At 43.4% G+C, this 7,664-nt stretch overlaps 1 protein-coding gene and 1 long non-coding RNA gene across 2 annotated transcripts in view; one reads left to right on the forward strand and one right to left on the reverse strand.

The window, feature by feature from the left end:
* The window catches only part of DNAH7 (dynein axonemal heavy chain 7), a 344,809-nt gene that overhangs the window by 326,082 nt on the left and 11,063 nt on the right, over nt 1-7,664 (reverse strand). The window lies entirely within an intron of this gene.
* LOC108311328 overlaps nt 1-7,664 on the forward strand; it is a 26,328-nt gene that overhangs the window by 11,543 nt on the left and 7,121 nt on the right. The window contains exon 2 of the long non-coding RNA XR_001828132.2: nt 4,166-4,169. This is a non-coding gene — a long non-coding RNA (uncharacterized LOC108311328). The remainder of the gene's footprint in view (nt 1-4,165; nt 4,170-7,664) is intronic.

The raw sequence follows: 7,664 nt of genomic DNA on the forward strand, positions 1-7,664 counted from the left end.
GGGGTGGGGAGCTGGGGAGAGATAGCAAGGGAGAAATGCCAGATGTAGGTGATGGGGAGGAAAGCAGCAAATCACACTGCCAAATGTGTACCTATGCAACAATTTTGCATGTTCTTCACATGTACCCCAAAACCTAAAATGCAATAAAATAAATAAATGGGGGGGGGAAAAGAAAAAAAACAACTTGCATAACCTCCTCTTTCCCCATTTAAACCCTAATCATTTAATTTTTTCTCCAGACATACCATTGACAACCCTAGTCTGTATGTAAGTCCTGGATTGCAATCTTATTTCTTGTATATTACTCTCAAACAAAACGTTTTTACGTGAAGAGCTGTCTCTATATATTTATATTGCAAGTTGACAGGAGCTTTCCACAAGTCTCACTTATACCACAGACAGAGACCTTCTTTCAAACTTTCAGGATCCCAGTAGGTGGTTTTCACCACCAAGCCCAGGCCTGCAGCTCCTCAGCAAATGTCTTTGTCAGCCAGTAGGCCACAGCTACACCTGCCATGAGGTCTGAATCTAAGGCTTTGGGATGGCACTCCCAAGTTTGTTCCTTAAGTGCTCTCTCTCAGGCCTACAGGGAGTGGCTGCTCCTCACATCTGCTGTTCCTCTATTTTTCAGCGCTGTGCTGTCCAAAACAGTATGCATTAGCCCCTGTAGCTACCAAACACTTGAAATGCGGCTCCTCTGAAGTGAGATGTGTTTAATTGTAAAATACGTACTAGACTTGGTACAAAACACAAAGAATGTAAATTATCAATAATTATATATTGATTAGAGCATATTTTATGTTGATTACCATATGTGTTCCACATTGTTCTAAGCTTACATGAATTAACTCCTTTAATATTCTATACACTGTGGGGTAAATATTGTTGTACCACTTTTGTGCCTATTACACATATAAGAAATCATGTAGTCTCTGCCTCCACAAAGCAACAGTCTAGTAGATATCAAACACTGTGTGCTTCCATCTAGGACAGGATGTGGAGCTGAGTACTCTAAGAACGTGTCAAAAAGTAAAAGGGTGGAAGCTAAGCCTTGAAGCATAGCCAGATCTCCACAGAGAAGGACAGCAAAGAGCTTACTGAAGACAGAGGGCTCATCAAGCATTGGAGTCTGAACATCAATGGCAGGCTTGGAGGCTATCTTGGAGTGGATGGGGATCTGGCCCAACTGAAGACGAAGGTAATCCATTCCCTAATTCAACGGCGGTTTACCAGCTCCTACCACGTGCTGGGCTCTACTTAAGACACCAAGTCTATAGTCATGGAAAGGACTAAGTCCCTCCGCTTATGGAGTACACATTCTAGAGGAGGTACAGACCATTATTTCAGAATAGATCTATCACATAATGTCAGAAAGTGGTATGTACAATGAAGAGTAATTAAACAGTGTGAAGGGATAGAGAGGGGGGAGTGGAAAAGTGCTAGGTCAGATGGGGTAGTGGGAGCCTCTCTGCAGAGGTTATGTTTGAGTAGGAACCTGAATTAAAGGTAAGGGAAGATCTAGAGTTAGACAAGCAGGTGCTGTTATATCATGGAGGACATGGGTTTTGCAGCTTGATTGGCCAGGCTGTCAATAGAGAGCCAACGTAGTCTCCTTTTAGGGTGACCTTCAGTCTGTTTGCTGAAGACAGTCCCAGGTTACACCTTTGGTCTCAGTTTGCCCAAGCATAACTAGTTGCACTTCCACCCTCAATGGCATCTTAGTTTGCTGATAAATTATATTGCTATCCTATTTATGAAGCAGAGCCATACAAAAGGCTGTTTCATAAATAGCTCTGATGATAGGAACAGGATACATGAGAAGGAGGGGACCAGAGTCAGCAGTGAGGCTAGTTTAGCAGCTTTTTAAGAATAATACAGGCAACAGGAGACATGGGCCTAGATTTACAGAAAATGCTGGTAACAAACGGTCACCTCTACCTCTCTAAGGCATTGCTCTGATCATACTGCTCTCCTGTTCAGAAACATTTAAAAGTCCCCTATTGAAGTAGGCACAACTCTTCCTGGTTTCTAAGCCCTCCTCAATACACTCCAAACTATTTTCCAGCCTCTTAGTTACTTTGTAGCCATATGATTTGTGGTCATATGGCTACAAAGTGAAATGTGAGCACAACAGGAAACAGTTGAGCTAGAGGGACAGGCAGGTAAGAGCTGGTGTCCCTCCTCCACCACTATCTCACACCCATGGAGCCTACCTGTTCCCACTGGCATAGCTATAAGATGGAGCACTACCTAACCCCCTTCAGACTTCGTGTGAGCAAAATCTAATCTTTGTTGGGTTAAGTCTCTGAGATTTCCAGTTCTGTTTGTCAGCTACTATTAATTACCCTATCAGAGCCACCAATAGGTCCCTCGATATCTCCCTGCTAAAATCCAGCCCTTTCTTTAAGACCAAGATCGAAAATGTTTACATTTCATTTCTTAACTGCAACTGTAAGTAATCTCCTTTAAAGATGCATAGCATTCTTTATTGTTTAAAGTATTTCTGGCTGGGCATGGTGGCTCATGCCTGTAATCCCAGCACTTTGGGAGGCAGAGGGGAGTGGATTGCTTGAGTTCAGGGGATCAAGACTAGCCTGGGCAACATGGTGAAACCACATCTCTATCAAAAAAAGATAAAAAATTAAGCTGAGTGTGGTGGCATATGACTGTGGTCACAGTTACTCAGGAGGCTGAGGAGAGAGGATCACATGAGCTCAGGAGGCTGAGGTTGCAGTGAGCTGAGACTGCACTACTGCATGCCAACCTGGGCAACAGAGAGAGACCCTGTCTTTAAATAAATAAAATGAATTCTGATATACGAATTAGGTGTATACCTACCTATCCTGTTCTCCTAACCCCTCACCCCACCCCACCTCCACCTACTAAATCAGTCTCACAGAGATGAGTGACATGGTTTGGATGTGTCCCAACTCAAATCTCATCTTGAATTATAGTTCCCATAATCCCCGTGTGTCATGGGAGGGACCTGGTGAGAGGTAATTGAATCATGGGGCAGTTTCCCCCATGCTAGTCTTGTGATAGTAAGTTCTCGCAGGATCTGATGGTTTTATAGGGGGCTTCCCCTTCACTTGGCTCTTATTCTTCTCTCTCCTGTCTCCTGCCACCATGTAAAGAAGAATGTTACTTCCCCTTTCACCATGTCTGTAAGTTTCCTGAGGCCTCCCCAGCCAGGCAGAACTGTAAGTCAACTAAAGCTCTTTTCTTTATAAATTACCCAGTCTCAGGCATTTCTTCATAGCAGCCTGAGAAGGAACTAATACAATGGGAAAACTGACTTTAAAGTCATTTTAGCTTTATCTTAAAAAATTACAAAATGGTGAGGCTGGGCACAGTGGATCACAGTTGTAATCCCAGCATTTTTGGAAAGCCATGGCAGGAGGATCACTTGAGCCTAGGAATTCAAGACCAGCCTGGGCAACACAGTGAAACCCTGTCTCTACCAAAAATACAAAAATTAGCTGAGCATGGTGAACCATGTCTGTGGTCCCAGCTACTGGTGAGGCTCATCTAAGCCCAGAAGGTAGAGGCTATAGTGAGCCATGATCACTCCAGCCTGGAAAACACAGCAAGCCCCTGTCTAGAAAAAAAATTACAAAATGGTTAACCATGCCCTAAAAAAAAATAACTAAATAAAAAAAAGGAAAGACTACAATGGGCTTCAGATAGTACTTTCTGAAATACAAGTACCAGATTAGGGGAATGTTTTATACATATACAGTGCTGTAACCCAAATGATTATGGTTTCTACAATTCCCACTGGGCTTTACAATGGGAAGGGAAATATGAGCACAACATTTTCAAGCTAACAGGTCCAATAGGTGTTCTCAGAATTGAAGCCTTTCCTTTGGGGAGAATGAGAGCGTGGCAAAGGCCTGAGGTGAGTACAGTTATAGATGACAGAGAGGAACAGCTCTGGGATGTCTAGTCCAAGTACCCTGGAATTTTCACACCACGGACAGAAGTAATTCAACTGACATCTATTGTACCGGAGTCACTACAAATATCCAAAACACCCTATGCAACCCAAGCCTCCTATACAACTACTCCATCACTGCCACCACCCTGACTTTTTAAGATCTCTGCATTGTCCATCCTGCTTGCTGAACTATTTCTCCTAGTCTCATCACCAGTCTAGGTAAGGAAGGGTGGTGAAGAACTTAATGTTTCCTTCTTACATTGCAGTGCAGAATATGTATCTCATAGAATATTTTACACATAGTGATTCTCTGGTTAACCAAGACAAGTAGCCACATATATGTCAGAAAATCAGCTGGCAAACGATGTGCCTGACATCCTGCTGGCCTCATCTTGGATTCCAGACATGGCTGCAGTAAACAGTTCTGTGCTAGCTTCTCACATCAACAAAATGTCCTTTGCTTTCTGTAGTGGGAATCCTCTAACGCTGTAGGATGGGACTCTGGGAAGAGCCCACTCCCCTCACACATATGAGGGGCCAGAAGAGGATGGGAGTCAAGATCCCCAAAAATTTTTTTTCACCAATGCAGGATGAAAGATGACAAATAAATGTTATTCCTTGACCCTCTTCAGGTGGTCAATTCCAGGAAGCGTTCTATAAGCTCAAAGGTCATGGCAGGACACACCAGTTACCTACCATGCTAATCAACTTGATTACCTATGGTTGTATGGCTTTTTCTTCTTCCTAAGAAGTTTTACTCTCCTCAATCTCTTCCTCGTTTTACTCTTCTCAAATACACTACCTGCACACAAGTCCTTGTTTCAGGTACCTCGTGCATAGGAAAATAGGCTAAGAAAACATGTAAGTCAGTGCTCTTCCATCTTTCCAACTGTTCTTTCATTGTTCAACTCTAATCTTGTTCCCTAAAAGATTAAGGAGGAGGGAGGATCCAAGATGGCCAAATAGGAACAGCTCCAGAGTGCAGTTTCCAGCAAGAACAATGCAGAGTGAGTGCCCACCGCATTTCCAAACAAATTTTCACTGCCCACAGACAAGGAGATTCCCAGGCCGAAAAGTGCCATGAGTTTTCAACACGGCGATTTCAGCCGGTGCCGTCTTGGCACACAGAAACTCACACAACTGGGTGGGTGTTTCAACTGGCACCTGGAACTCCTGGCAGACAGAGCCACCCACTCAACTGAAAGGGACGGGATAGAGATAGGGAGCCAGGTGATCTGGCTCGGCGGGTACCACCTCCACAAAACAAGCAATCTGAAACACTCTGGATTGAAAGTTTCGCAGCAAGTGCAACTGGACCCAGAACGGTCCAGCTCAGTGGGAGGATGGGGAACAACCACTACCGAGACATTCCGCCACTACCAAGGCAGTTCACACAGTAGCTGGGCAGAGCCTGCGGCAGCTCAGCAACACATCTACTGAAAAACTGTGACTAGACTACTCCATGTGGGGCAGGACATCTATGAAAAAAGGCAGCAGCATGACAGTAACTTATAAATAAAGCTGACCTTCCTAGGACAGAGCACCTGGAAAAATAGGCAGTTATGAGTTCTGCTGCAGCAGACTTAACAGTACCTGCCCAGCAGCTCTGCATGAAACAACGGTGCTCCCAGCACAGCACTTGAGCTCCTATAAGGGACAGACTATTGCCTCAAGCAGCTCCCCAACCCCCATATACCCAAAGAAACACCTCATAAAGGAGAGCTCAGGCCGACATCTGGCAGGTACCCTTATGGGACGAAGATAACAGAAGAAGAAACTGGCAGCAATCCTTACTGTTCTGCAGCACCTGCAGGTGATCCCCAGGCAAGCAGGGTCTAGAGTGGACCTCCAGCAGTCCTGCAGCAGAGGGTCCTGACTGGTAGAAGGAAAACTAAGAAACAGAAAGAAATAACTTCATCATCAACAAAAAGGATGTCCACTCAGAGACCCCATCTGAAAGTCACCAACTACAAAGACCACAGGTAGATAAAGTCACTAAGATGGGAAGAAACCAGCGTAAAAAGGATGGAAACACCAAAAATCAGAACGCCTCTCTTCCTCCAAAAGAACACAACTCCTTACCAGCTAGGGATCAAAGATGGATGGAGAATTAATCTGACGACTTGACAGAAACAGGCTTCAGAAGGTGGGTAATAACAAACTTCTCAGAGCTAAAAGAACATGTGCTCACCCAATGGAAAGAAACTGAGAACCTAGAAAAAAGGTTAGATGAGATGGCACCTAGAATAGACAGCTTAGAGAAGAATGTAAACGACTTGATGGAGCTGAAAAACACAGCACAAGAACTGTGTGAAGTATACACAAGTTTCTATAGCCAAATTGACCAAGCAGAAGAAAGAATATCAGAGATTAAAGATCAACTCAATGGCATAAAATGAGAAGGCAAGAATAGAGAAAAAAAGAGTGAAAAGAAATTAACAATGCCTCCAAGAAATATGGGATTATGTGAAAAGACCTAATCTACATATGATAGGTGTACCTGAATGTGACGCAGAGAATGAATCCAAACTGGAAAACACTCCAGGATATTATCCAGGAGAACTTCCCAACCTAGCAATGCAGGCCAATATTCAAGTCCAGGAAATACAGAGAACACCACAAAGATATTCGTCAAGAAGAGCAACCCCAAGGCACATATTTGTCAGATTCACCAGGGTTGAAATGAAGGAGAAAATGCTAAGGGCAGCCAGAGAGAAAGGTCGGGTTACCCACAAAGGGAAGCCCATCAGACTCACAGTGGATCTCTCAGCAGAAACCCTACAAGCCAGAAGAGAGTGGGGGCCAATATTTAACATCCTTAAAGAAAAGAACTTTCAACCTACAAGTTCATATCCAGCCAAACTAAGTTTCATAAGCGAAGGTAGAAAGAAAATCCTTTATGGACAAGCAATTGCTGAGAGACTTTGTCACCACCAGGCCTGCCTTACAAGAGCTCCTGAAAGAAGCACTAAACATAGAAAGGAACAACCAGTACCAGCCACGCCAAAAAATGTGCCAAATGGTAAAGACCATTGACACAATGAAAAAATGTGTGAACTAACGGGCAAAACATCCAGCTAGCATCAAAATGGCATGATCAAATTCACACATAACAGTATTAACCTTAAATGTAAATGGGCTAAATGCCCCAATCAAAAGACACAGACTGGCAAATTGGATAAAACCTCAAGACCCATCAGTGTGCTGTATTCAGGAAAACCATCTCAAGTGCAAGGACACACATAGGCTCAAAATAAAGGGATGGAGGAAGATTTACCAAGCAAATGGAGAGCAAAAAAAAGCAGGAGTTGCAATCCTAGTCTCTGTTAAAATAGACTTTAAACCAAGAAAGATCAAAAGAGACAAAGAAGGGCATTACAGAACAGTAAAAGAATCAACGCATGAAGAAGAGCTAATGATCCTAAATATATATGCACCCAATACAGGAGCACCCAGGTACATAAAGCAAGTTCTTAAGGACCTACAAAGAGACTTAGGCTCCCACACAATAATAGTATCAACACTCCACTGTCAATATTAGACAGATCAATGAGACAGAAAATTAACAAGGATATCCAGGACTTGAACTCAGATCTGGACCAAGTGGACCTAACAGACATCTACAGAAATCTCCACCCCAAATCCACAGAATATACATTCTTCTCAGGACCACATCACACCTACTCTAAAACTGACCACATAATTGGAAGTAAATCACTCCTCAGCA

This window comes from Cebus imitator, unplaced genomic scaffold, assembly GCF_001604975.1.
Source record: "Cebus imitator isolate Cc_AM_T3 unplaced genomic scaffold, Cebus_imitator-1.0 Scaffold113, whole genome shotgun sequence".
Lineage (NCBI taxonomy): Eukaryota > Metazoa > Chordata > Mammalia > Primates > Cebidae > Cebus > Cebus imitator.